The 13,095-nt window shown below is 38.3% G+C and overlaps 1 long non-coding RNA gene across 1 annotated transcript; it reads right to left on the reverse strand.

Moving 5' to 3' along the window:
- Positions 1-494: 494 nt before the first annotated feature.
- On the reverse strand, positions 495-8,198 carry LOC147360091 (uncharacterized). Its single transcript, XR_015138609.1, has 4 exons — positions 8,031-8,198; positions 7,742-7,850; positions 5,927-6,022; positions 495-2,234 (listed from the first exon to the last, which is right to left on the reverse strand). It is a non-coding gene; the product is annotated as an uncharacterized LOC147360091 (long non-coding RNA).
- Between the last annotated feature and the right edge of the window lie 4,897 nt (positions 8,199-13,095).

The raw sequence follows: 13,095 nt of genomic DNA on the forward strand, positions 1-13,095 counted from the left end.
CTCAAATCTCTTGTGTCTCCTGCACTGGCAGGCGGATTCTTTACCACTAGCGCCACCTGGCAAGCCCTTTCTTTGGAAGAGCCATCGTAATATCAGAGGAGTGACAGGGAAGAAACGATAACTTAGGCTCCTATTCCCCTGTTGTCTATGCAATACAAACAGGCCTGGGAAACTTATTAAACCATACCCTCTGCCTTAAGCTGGACAGGGGAACTTTGTCATTAATGGTTGAAGGAATTCATCGAGAAATGTGAGATGGATTCTGACTTTGTGTCAGAAATCCACTACACAGCAGATGCTCAAAAGCTTTGTGTTTACTTATTAATCCATTAAGAAATATAGTTCCTTCCAAGTAAAACATGACCATAGATTCTCCACATTCATAATGGAAGTCCAACAGCCTTCTGTTGCAATACTTCATTTTTCTCTAAATAACTGCACAAGGCCAGATATCACAGGCATTACATCCATTTAGACAAGACAGCAGAAACATTTTGTCACTCTCAGTATTTTAAGTTTTATTACAGATGTCAACACCCATCACCAACCCCTACTTTAGTTTCAGAATTAAGGAGCAAGTCAGTTAAGGCTGTTAGTCTCTGTAGATAGGAGTTTTCTTTGGTTTTAATCCTAGGAAGAGAGTTCACGTCACTTATGCCCACTTGGATCCTATATACAGTTTTCTCTCACAAGTCTTTTTATCATTGACCATGTTGTCTCTATTTTTAAAGATTTTTTCCTGACCTAGTTTATTCATCCATTGAAATAAGATTATGAGCTAAATTTATTTTTTCTAATTACATTAGTCTTCTTCCCTTTCTACTTTCAATGTAGGGACTATGATGAAAGCAATGCCTTGGCTTATTTCAAATCCTGGGCTGAACCTTCTCAGTCATTTTTCTAGTGGATATTTCCAAGAATCATGGTCAAAGTAAGAGAAAATATTAAATCTGTCATCCTATGATGCTGTTTCCTTGCATGTTAAAAAAACATGTTAAATTTCATATACTAGTTTTATTGTAAGATTTTTCACACAGTGTGCATTCTGAGGAACAAGTATGGACTCTTATAATCAACATGGAAAGTTACTTAGCTGTAAATAGGGTTTCTCGGGATAAATTCTCAGACATTTAATAAAGACCATGTGATACCCAAAGGCCTTTTCGGTATTCCCATGATTTTAGAAATTCTATTTCCTATGAATTTTCTGATGTTGAACAAGGTATGTTGAAACTTTCCTTGTAAAAGTTTTTTCACACTGATCACAAGCAAAAGGTTTCACTTCTAAGTGAGTTACTTTATGAATTCTAAGAACAGATGCAACTCTGAAGGCCTTGCCACGCTGGTCACATCTATGTGGCTTTTTTCCAGTATGAATTCTTGCATGCTGGATAAGCTCAAAGTTACGGATAAAATTCCATCCACACACTTGACAATGAAAAGGCTTCTCTCCAGTGTGAATTTTTTTATGCCGTTTCAAGACCTCTTCTTGGCTAAAGGTCTTTTCACATACATCACATTTGAAGGATTTCTCTCCACTATGAGTTCTCTGATGTCTCCTATGAGTAGAACTTTAAGGACTTTTCACAGTTGTCACATTTGTATGCCGTTGATTGAGTATGCGTGGCCTGATCAGTACTTGTTGCCTGGGGAGTTGCCCGGTGTTCCATAAGCTTTGAATGACTGTCAAAGATGTCTTCACATCTGCTACATTCAAAGCTTTGCCCTAGAGTATGAGTTTCTTTATGTCGTTGCATGGTTGACTTTTGGCTAAAGGCCTTTCCACACCTATCACACTGAAAGGGTTTCTCTCCAGTGTGAACTCTGATGCTGAATAAGGAGTGAATAAAAATTAAAGGCCTTGTAACATGCATCACATTTGTATCGTTTCAATCCCATATGCTTTTTCTGATGCTGCATAAACCTTAAAGCTCTAGTAGAAGTATTGCCACAGTTATGACATTCAAAGAGTTGCTGTTAAGCATGAATGCTTTGGTGAGTAGTAAATGGTTGTCTAAAGGTCTTTGCATACCCGTCATATTCATATGATTTCTCTATTGTATGAATTTTCTTATGTTGAATTAAGAGTGAGAGATGACTGAATGCTGTTCCCCAGTTATCACACTCATGGCTTTGCCTTAGTGTGTAAAATCTTTGCTGTGCACTCGAGTGTGAGCTCTGTCGGAAGGCACCCATGGATTCATGAAGTTCAGGAGCAAAAGTTGGTTGGCAGGCTAATGGGAAGACAAAAAGAAAATGAAATTAGACTCTCACAACACAATATAAATCACAAGCTGTTTGTGTATGTGTCAGGGAATAGGAAGATACAGTGGCAATATGTGATTGGAAGGTGGCAGATTGGGAAATGGTGAAGAGTAAGTGCAGCTGTGCATTTTGAAGGTTATTATTTAAAAGCAGCATCAGGAGACTTCCCTAATGTTCCAGTGGGTTAAGACTCTGAGCTTCCAATGCTGGGGGGGTACAGGTTCAATCCCCAGTCGGGGAACTAAGATCTCTTATTTGGCGTGGCCAAATGAATAAAGTTTAAAAAAATAAAAGCAACATCAGTATTTTAAAAAATAAGGCACTGACATTGTTTGAACTGAATAATTTCTTTAAGAATTGCCTATTAAATGGTACACTAAGAAGTTACACTCAATAGACAAAGGGTTTTACACCTACGTTTTTCTTTTAGCCATAGATTTTGATGAGTTAATATGTGCGCACATGTTCCACCACTCAGTCGTGTCCAACTCTTTGTGACCCCATGGACTGTAGCCCAGCAGGCTCCTCTGTCCATGGAATTTCCTAGGCAAGAATACTGGAGTGGGTTGCCACTTCCTCCTCCAGGGGATCATCCAGACCCTGGGATTGAACTTGAGTCTCTTGCATTAGCAGGCAGATTCTTTACCATTGAGCCACCTGAAAAGCCCGAGTTAATATGTGGCTCAATATAAGTAGTACACTAATTTGAATGCTTCTTGAATACTAAGAGTGCCATACTAGATTTATCCATCGATTTTATTACAAGGAATTTGCATTGTATCCATTTGATAATGTAAAAAGTGGTCCATTAACTTGTGTCTAGACCTCTGTGAATTTAATCACCAGTACGTGTGTCTGTGCTTAGCTGCTCAGTCATGTCCAACTCTTTGCAACCCCATGGACTGTAGCCTGCCAGGCTCCTCTGTCCATGGGGATTCTCCAGGCAAGAATACTGGAGTGGGTTACCATGGCCTCATCTAGGGGATCTTCCCAAAGCAGGGATCAAGCCCAGGTCTCCTGCATACTATGTTTAAAGTCACAGAATTACTCTTTCAAAGAGGAATCTCAATTATGTATGTTCCACATGTTAAAGCATAAAACTCAAGTAAGTTGCCAGTTCGAATTCTGAACTCTAGTACATGTATGAATCATTGCTATCACTTTCTATAGCCCTGAGTTCTACCAGTATTTTATATTTTTGCTAATCAGATACTTAGTTTTATCACTGATCTTTTTATTTCCAGGAGATAGTGAAGGACAGGGAAGCCTGGTGTGCTGCAGTCCATGGGGTCACAAAGAGTTGGACACAACTTAGTGACTGAACTAAGGTTCATTTTGAAGGTTATTATTTATTAGATAACTAAGGTTATCTAATAACCTTAGATATCTGGGTTTTGCTTTATGAGATAAAACAAATTACAAAAGTATAAAGTAAATATAAGACTCTCTACCACTGAGGCATGGCCCAGATGGCAGAGTAGGAGGACCCTGAGTTCACTTCCTCCCATGAGCACACCAAAATTACAATTGTTTAAAGAGCAACTATTGATGAGAAAGATCAGAAGACTAGCAGAAAAGATCTTCTAAAAGATTTCAAGAAGGAGCCACAACTAGATGGGTAGGAAGGGCAGGGACATGGTATAGTCAAGACTCGTACTTAAAAAATGAAAGAATGTTTTGACCAACCCAATACTTCAGTTCCAAATGAGTGGTGAGATTAGAGTCATTTCTTACATTTTCTTTTTTGAAACTTTGTAGGTTGAACCTTTTGAAAATATATTTCAGGAAAAGAATATTTTCTCATATTTTACATAAATGATCCCAACTCAGATTTTGCTATCTTGCAATCAGGTTTATACTTTGACTATTGATGGGAAGCTTATTAAGGTCACCTTGAGGGAGCAGTTTTTAACCCAGGAAATAAATACCTAGATATTATTTAGAATTCAATGAATGATTCTCAGATCATTAAAATTTTTTTCAACAGTTTTACTATATCTGATTCTCTTATGTTTAACTTACTTCTAGGTTCCCAGCCCACATTACACACTGATCACAGCTTATCTACATTTGATCATTTCTTTCCTATTCTTTGAACCTAGTTAAGATGCAAAATAAAAATATCCCCCTGCCATATTTTCCCCTTAATTTTTTGGAATTAATGGACAGTTATTTCTTCCAAAATTCTTTAAACTTTAAGAGGAAATTATATTTTACTATCTCTGAACTCTGCATTGGACCTACATTCTGTCTGATTAGAAATCCTGCTCGTTTCTACATTGTTTTTTTTCTTTATTTTATTTTTGGCTGTGCTGCATCTTTGTTGCTGCACATGGGCTCTCTCTAGTTGCAACGAGCAAGGGCTTCTCATCGGAGTGGCTTCTCCTGTTGCAGACCATGGCTCCAGAAGCTGTGGTGCAGGAGCTTAATTACCCCGATGCCTGTGGGATCTTCCCGGACTAGGGATCAAACCCGTGTTCCCCTTATTGGCAGGTGGATGCTTAACCACTGGACTCCCAGGGAAGTCCTCCACATTGATATTTATGATCATAGCTTGTCTCCTCCATTTGACATAAACTTCTTGTTAATTTATGAAGTTTTAGTCTCCAGTTTTCTTATTGCTTTACCACAAACATTTTTTTTAAATACTCCTCCACAACCATTTGTTAAAATATTTGTGATACTTGTGATTTGGTGGATTTTGGATTATCATTCTCTGCTTCATTTTTACCCATTGAAACTGTTATCCAGTTGAGCAATTCATGTATCTGTTCTTTCAGTCAAATAAAAATGTTAAAAATGAAAAAAAAATCAATGTCTAAGGAGGTCATGGATATGATGGTCCATCACCCATCACTTAGTCCTGAGTCCTAATGCTCTTTCACGATTAAGTCACTGCTCCTTCCACCTGTTGAGAGATTGGCTGCCTATGGCTCACAGCTGAGCAAACTTTTGGGCCATTGTGCTTGAATGAAGATGGCTGCCTCACCCGGAGTTACACTCCTGTAAGTGTAAGGGGTGCAAAAGGGCAGGGGTGCAAAAGTCCACCTTCTCTGCCTCAATGCAGAACCACTCTGAAGGGCCATCTGAGGTTCAAAAGTCCCTGTAGGATTGTATATGAAGCCTGAGATGCAATAGCTCAGTAGTTCAGTTTCTCCCTTGGCTCAATCTAGTTTCCCCTCTTCACAGATGTTGTTCCCAAAAGAACTCCAAAACCTCCTGCATGCAAATCTCAGATATCAGATATCCCAGATCCTGACCTACGTCAAAGGTCTGAGGGATGGGATGGGGAGGGAGGAGGGAGGGGGGTTCAGGATGGGGAACACATGTACATCCATGGCTGATTCGTGTCAATGTATGGCAAAAACCACTACATATTGTAAAGTAATTAGCCTCCAATTAAAATAAATTAATTTTAAATATATATATACACACACATAGACAGGTAAGAGTATTTGCCTCTTTAAAAAGAGAGAGATGACAAGAAGGGTTCTAGAAAAATAGTGATGGGATAAAAAGATCCACTAGATTATTCTTTTCTGTCCTATATGGAAACCCGTGCACAGAGTTCATCTGTCATCACCTCAGGGACCCAGGTTACTCTGACCAGTTGGGGTGGGAATTGGAATGACTTTCACCTTGCTCACTGCATGTCAATTACCTGGGCATGGATCATCTGTTGCCTCTCTTTTCAGCATCCAGGGATCACTTTCTTGCTTCAAAGATGACATTGCTCTTGCTTTAAAAGCCCATTGCCCTGCATATAGGGAAGCAAAATGATCTTTTCAGTGCTTTAACTGTCAGAGAATTTAAACCCAATCTTTTGGCCATAAGCGAGATGTCTACAGGTCTCAGTTTGCTTTAGTTATCCCAGCATAATTTGTAACATTCTCTTTCACTTCCAACACCACTTAGGTTGGAAGAGAAGTTATATATTGATACCTGGTAAGGAAAGAGATCTCCAAGGAAGCCTGGGAGCAGCATTCTTTCACAGTTCAGTCCATAAACCACCTGTGCTTTTTTTTTTTTTTACCTGTGTTTTAAAAGTAGCTCTACCGGTGACCTGGGGTCCACAAGAGCCTTAGGACAGTTGTCTTTGAGAAATGTATGAAGATTTGAGGAAATTGGGTGCACGAAGCTTGGGTGTTTGAAGCATGAATGTGCTCATTTCTCCCTTCAGAAAGCTCTTAATTTAGGGAACTTAGGTCAGCACTTCGAGTTCCATAGATATCAGTAAAATAGCAAGAAAAAGCCTCAAAATAGGCAGCATATCAACTGAGAAAATGTATTCTTACTCAAAGTCATCATATGTTCATAGTTGTCCAACATCACCTTCTTGTACAGGTTTTTTTTGATCAGCGTTTAAGCATTCCCACTGCTCCCAAGAGAAGTCAACAAACACATCTTTAAATTTTACTGACTTATGAAAAACCAAGTACTTTTTGAAACATGTATAATATCATATATGAAACGAGTCACCAGTCCAGGTTCAATGCACGATACTGGATGCTTGGGGCTGGTGCACTGGGACGACCCAGAGGGATGGTATGGGGAGGGAGGAGGGAGGAGGGTTCAGGATGGGGAACACATGTATACCTGTGGTGGATTCATTTTGATATATGGCAAAACCAATACAATATTGTAAAGTTAAAAAATAAAATAAAATAAAAAAACCAAGTACTTTGATTCTCCATCTGCCCATATAGCTGAGTAGTCCTATAGAAATACTAGTCTTAATATTTGAGATATAAAAAGTAGGAGGTTGTATGTAAGTCTAAACTTGATACCATGGTGGATTCAGGGGGTAAAGGATATTGTCAACATCAGGAACAAAAGAGTGGCCATCCCTGCAGACCCTCCAGAGATCAAAAGAATCATAAGGGAATAGTATGAACAATTCTACATACATACATTAGACAACTTTAATGGTTCAGTGCTTCAAAAAGCACAAACTTTTATAGCCCACCCAATATGAAATAGATCATTTGAACAGGGCAGGAGGAGAAGAGGGTGACAGAGGATGAGATGGTTGGATGGCATCATCAACTCAATGGACATGAGTTTGAGCAAACTCCAGGAGATAGTGAAGGACAGGGAAGCCTAGGTGCTGCAGTCTATGGGTTTGCAGAGTCGGACATGACTGAGCGACTGAACAACAACAGCAAGGAAACTGAATTCATAATTAAGATTTTGAGATAATAAATAATTTATAAAATTTTTAAATGGTTAAAGTACATCTTCTGATACCCCTTGGTTAGTACCTCCTTGAGTACTTTGTTGAATAAATATGTGAATATTGGACTAGAGGAGAAGGCAAGGGAAGAAACCCTCTGCTTTCTGACTAGTTTCAGATGTGGAAATCATACCACTAGATGTGGCCTCTTAGTATGAAATTCTAGAAAACCTAATGTGTAAAGCTAATGTGTTAGGAGCTGAATATCAGCATTTCAGAAAAGGAGACAAGAAGTGAACTCACCTGAGTCATCATTTGGGACGTGATTTTTAAAAATGAAAGCGTCATTTTATCCTCCCCCTTCTCTTATAGTTTTCTCACTAGCAAAGAGCAGAACTCTGAGAAACCACACCTTGGAACCAAAAACAGAATCATGAGAGTCCACGACCCTTTCCCCAGCACAGCACACAGAGGGGAAACTGCAACAGCCTCCCCAGCTCTGACCCTCACCCCCTCTTCATCAGCCCTCAGGGACGCCCCACAAGGCTGCCTTGGAAGCCAGGAGTTAGGGTAGGTCTAGAACCATCCTCACCAAATCTGCCTTGAAAAAACCAAGCTGCTATTCCCAACAGAGAGGGAGGGAATGATCACCCTTTCTTAGAACTGGAAATCCAGCTTCTGTGGCAAACTACGCACTCCCCCCCGCAACCTGCTTATATGGAGCTCCGATAAACCCACCCGGGATCTTCTGGTTCCTCAATCAGAGCCAGTCACCTGCCTGCATAGCTCCCAGCCTTCTGGCTTAGAGTGTGGTGAGGAGAGGAGAATGAAAGCTGTGATTCTCAAACTTGAGCTTGCACCAGCCTCCCTTGGAGGGCTTGTTAAAAAAACATTAACTGCTAGTCCCCTTGCCAGACTTTCCGAATCAATAGGTCTAGGACCATGCATGATGTTAGTGACAGAATTAAAACTAGAAACTGAGAGGAAGCCCCTGCCAGTGCTTTTAGGTGAAATAAATGAATTTGTAGAAAAACATCAATTACCAAAACTGACAACAGAAGAAATGGAAAATTTATGTAATTTTGAACTATATTAAATTATTTTTTGAGATTGAATCCATAATTGAAAATTTAGGGGTCCAGATGTCATCACTGATTAATTCTACCAAATACATAAAGAAGAAGTAACCCAATCTTTCTGAAATTGTTTTAGAGACTAGTAAAAGAGAAGACATTCCCCAACTTATTCTATTTGCTAGCATAACCTTGATATCAAAACCAAAGAAGGGGCTTCCCTGATGGCTCAGTGGTAAGGAATCTGCCTGCCAATGCAGGGGACATGGGTTCAATCCCTGGTCTGGGAAGATCCCACATACCTTGGAACAACTAAACCCCTGCACCGCAACTGCTGAGCCAGTGCTCCAGAGCCCACAACTTCTGCACCCACGAACCACAACTACTGAAGCCCATGCACCTAGAGGCCATGCTTCTCAACAGCAGAAACCACGGCCATGAGAAGCCTGTGCACCAAAACTAGAGAGTAGCCCCCACTCTCCACAACTCAAGAAAAGCCTGGGCAGCAATGAAGACCCAGCACAGCCCTAAACAGATAAATCTTAAAAAAAAAAAAAAAAAAAAGTATGAAATTAAAAATAAGTCTCATTCTTGAATAAGAGTTATAAACAAAATATTAGCAAATAAAATTGGGCAATAGTTTTCCAGTTTTATTGAGATGGAAACTGACACAGCACTGTGTAAGCTTAAGGTGTACAGCATAGGACCTGACTTACATATAACGTGAAACGATTACCACACAAATTTATCCATCATCTCATATAAGTAGCAAAAAAAGCAGTATTTTTACAAGGTAAAATATCTTAACCAAGTTGGATTTAGTCTAGGAATGCAATATTTGTTTCACTCTTAAACAAGAGTTGAGTTATATTAGCAAGATAAAGGTCTATCAATAATATAGAAAATGCATCTGTTAAAACTCAAAATCTACTCATTATTTTAAATATATGATTTTCAAAATCCTTAGCAAACTAGGAACAGAAAGAATTCCCTGTGATTGATAATAAGAAACCTACAGCCAGTATACTAATATCTCATAGGTACAAATTTCAATATAAGTCTTCCAAAGTTTTCACAGATTCTAAGAAACCATATAACTTATAAGATTATACAAAGTTAGTTGCTCAGTCGTGTCTGACTTTTTGCGACCCCATGGGCTGTAGCCTGCCAGGCTCCTCTGTCCATGGAATTCTCCAGGCAAGAATACTGGAGTGGGTAGCCATTCCCTTCTCCAGGGGAACTTCCCAACCCAGGGATCGAACCCAGGTCTCCTGTATTGCAGGCAGATTCTTTACCATCTGAGCCACCAGGGAAGCCCAAGTTTGTACAAATTAAGTACAAATTTCAGTATAACCACATAACTTTCAAAGTTTGTACAAATTAGGTACAAATTTCAATATAATACAAGTCTTCCAAAGTTTCCACAGACTGTAAGGAACCGCAAAATTTATAAACAGTAAAGAGCACTAATTGTGAGCTGTGTTTAAATTGTTGAGATTTGGCTGTATCACTCTAGCACGTGAACTGAAACATACCTGTCTCATAATCAAGTCAGAGTTGCTGATGTCCTGGCTAGTGAGCACACTGACTAATGCTGTAGAATATTTTGGATGATTTTATAATTTTGACTATTAACATTCATTGTTATGAAAATTTTTAAATCTTTCAACTACTACTCCAGTCTCATCCGAATATTCATTAAATGGTAGGGCCCTTAGGGGGCTTAAAAATTCATGAAGACCAATTACTTTGAAGTGGAAATTAGATGTTATACTACAAAGACACTTAAACAAACACCGTATCACTCTCTGCAGTTAATTCAGTGGTGAACAGTCAATACAACATCAGAGCTAATGCTGAGAGAATTAAAAAAGACAGCATTAGAGCAGAAACACTCCACAATGGATGTAAATTTATGCTCCCTGAGAATGCATTCTTCCTATCTTCCATCTATTCCTATGGGGATATTAGACTGCTCCATTCTCATGTATATAGGTAATTTCCAATTTTTTTTTGGTTCAGTTTTGTTCCTGCATTTGATTTTTACATTTGCTTTTATACTCTTAGGAGACATTGATGATTTTTACAAAAAAGATCGATGCCTTAAATTCTTGTGTAAAGAGCATTTTATTTAAAAATACAATAAAGATATAAACTCCCCCATGTCAACTAATATATCTCATTGTTAATATTTTTAATGGTTACCTAATACCCCACCTTATAGGTTCCTACAAGCTCATTTCTTTTCTCTCTCTCTCTCTTTTTTTTTTCCTACATTAGACTTCTCACAGTGTGTTTTTGTTAACATGAACTTTAAGAAATGTATTTATACGTGTATCTTTGGACAATTATTTTCTTAGGTCATATTTCTAATAATAGAATTGTTCCATTAAAGTGCAGGCTATTTTTAAATCTTGGTACAGAGTAGCCTCCAAATTGTTTTATAAATTACATTCCAAAGAGAAATTTATGAGAATAAACATTTCCCCAAATGTATGCTCCCCTGGATATCATTTTTCTTTATCATCTTTGCCAACTGTAAAGGCAAAAAAATGTATTTAAACCGTTGCATTTTTTATTTGCAGTCCATAGGCTGCTTTCACATATTTATCCCTCATTTGCATTTTCCCTTTTATTATTTTTCCTTCATATCCATAGATCATTTTTATGGTAGGGTGATCTTCTTATAAATGTGTAAGAAATAAAGTCAGTAAACCATTTCTTTCATATAGTTAACAAATGTATTTTCACCTGGGTTTGTTTTTTTTTTTTTTTTCCTGAAAGTAAGGTTTTAAATTTTTCTAGAGTAGGGCTTCCCTGGTGGCTCAGTGATAAAGAAGCCACCTGCCAATGCAGGAGACATGGGTCTCAGATTCTTGATCCCACATGCTGTGGAGCAGCTGAGCCCATGTGCCACAACTACTGAACCTGTGCCCTGGAGCTGGGAAGCCGAAACTGCCGCGTGCTGCAGCTACTGAGGCCTGCGTGCCCCAGAGCCCGTGCCCCGAAACAAGAGAAGCCGGTGCAATGAGGAGCCCTCGCGCCGCAGTGAAGAGTAGCCCCCGCTTGCCACAACTAGAGAAAAGCCCAGGCAGCAATGAACACCCATCACAGCAAAAAATAATGACTAAATAAAATAAAATTATAAATTTTTCTAGAGTAAAATTGTGTAGTCATTTTGTTTATGGCTTGACAGCCTGCCATCCCTACTCAGAGATTAAATGAGAACATTCTTTTCTATTTTCTCCAGGTGCTTAACTATTAAAATGTTAAATCAAGAATCCATGTGAAATTTATGTCTAGGAAGGGTGAGAGAGGTCATCTTCCCACACTGCCTCCAGTCTTCTAATGTGTTGTCTTGACTACTTCATTTTCTCCCCTCCCCACACGATGGCCTACTTCGAAATTCCACCTTAATCATACTGTAAATTCTTATGAGCTCTTGTTGTTCTTGTATCTGTTCTTTAATGAGCCAGAGGAAACTTCTTGAATATTATGTTAACGTTATTCATATTCATGTCTGATAGGAAATACAGGTAACTCTTTGTTTGTTTCTTTTTTTAAGTCCTGGCCATTTCCCTAGGTTTTTTTGTTCTTCCAGATGAAATTTAGATGTGTTTTATAAAGTAAAATAAAAATTAAAGAAACCACATCATTCAACCTACTGAGATTTAATTGGGATTTTGTTAAAAAATGTTGTCTTCCTATCTAGAAAGACAGTATGTGTCTCTGTTCACATCTTTCATGTCACACAGTAGAGTATAATAGTGTCTTTTGTGTAAATTCTGCCCAATTATTATTAACCTAGTTCTAGATACCCAATGCTACTGAAATTGGGACTTATTTTCTGTCAACTACTATTGGCATGAGAAACAATTGATGTAAAAGTACGTTGACCTGCACATCATCTTAATTATGGAATCAGTTAATATTACCAAAAGTGGGACAAACTGACATCGTGTGTATGAAATTGATCTGGTACAGTTTACTGAGAAGAATTTAATATCTATTATGTATGCCAAGAAATGTATAACCTGAGTTTAATTGTGACAAAACAGTCAGACAAACCCAGATGAAGGAACACTCTTCAAAACAGTGTCTGTCCTCTTCAAGTTACCAATGTCATAAAAGACAAAAAAGGCTGAGGAACTAGATGAAAGAAGTCTAAATTATATGACAACAGGATGTAAGGAATTGGCTGAATCGGATGCTGGATCAGAAAAAAAAGTGTTACAAAGGACCTTATTGGGACAATGAGTGAAATTTGAATATGGTCTGCATATTGTATGATAACATATCAATGTTCACTTTCTTGAATTTGATTAGTGGTGATTATGTAAAAGGATGTTCCTGTTACTTAAAATATATGCAAATTTTATGGGTGACAGTTCCTGTTTGAACTTACTCTCAAATGGTGAGGAAGATGAGAGAAATTGAGTGAATGCAAATGTGGCAAAATAATACTTGAAGAGTCTCAGTAAACATTTTACAGGTGTTCATTCATAAGGAATCATCCTTGCAACTTTCCTGTGAGTTTGAAAATTTTCAAAAGAAGAAGGTAAAAACAATAAGAAAATTACTAAC

Source organism: Bos grunniens, chromosome 13, assembly GCF_055505025.1.
Source record: "Bos grunniens cultivar Pamir isolate PY7600 chromosome 13, Bosgru_T2T1.0, whole genome shotgun sequence".
NCBI lineage: Eukaryota > Metazoa > Chordata > Mammalia > Artiodactyla > Bovidae > Bos > Bos grunniens.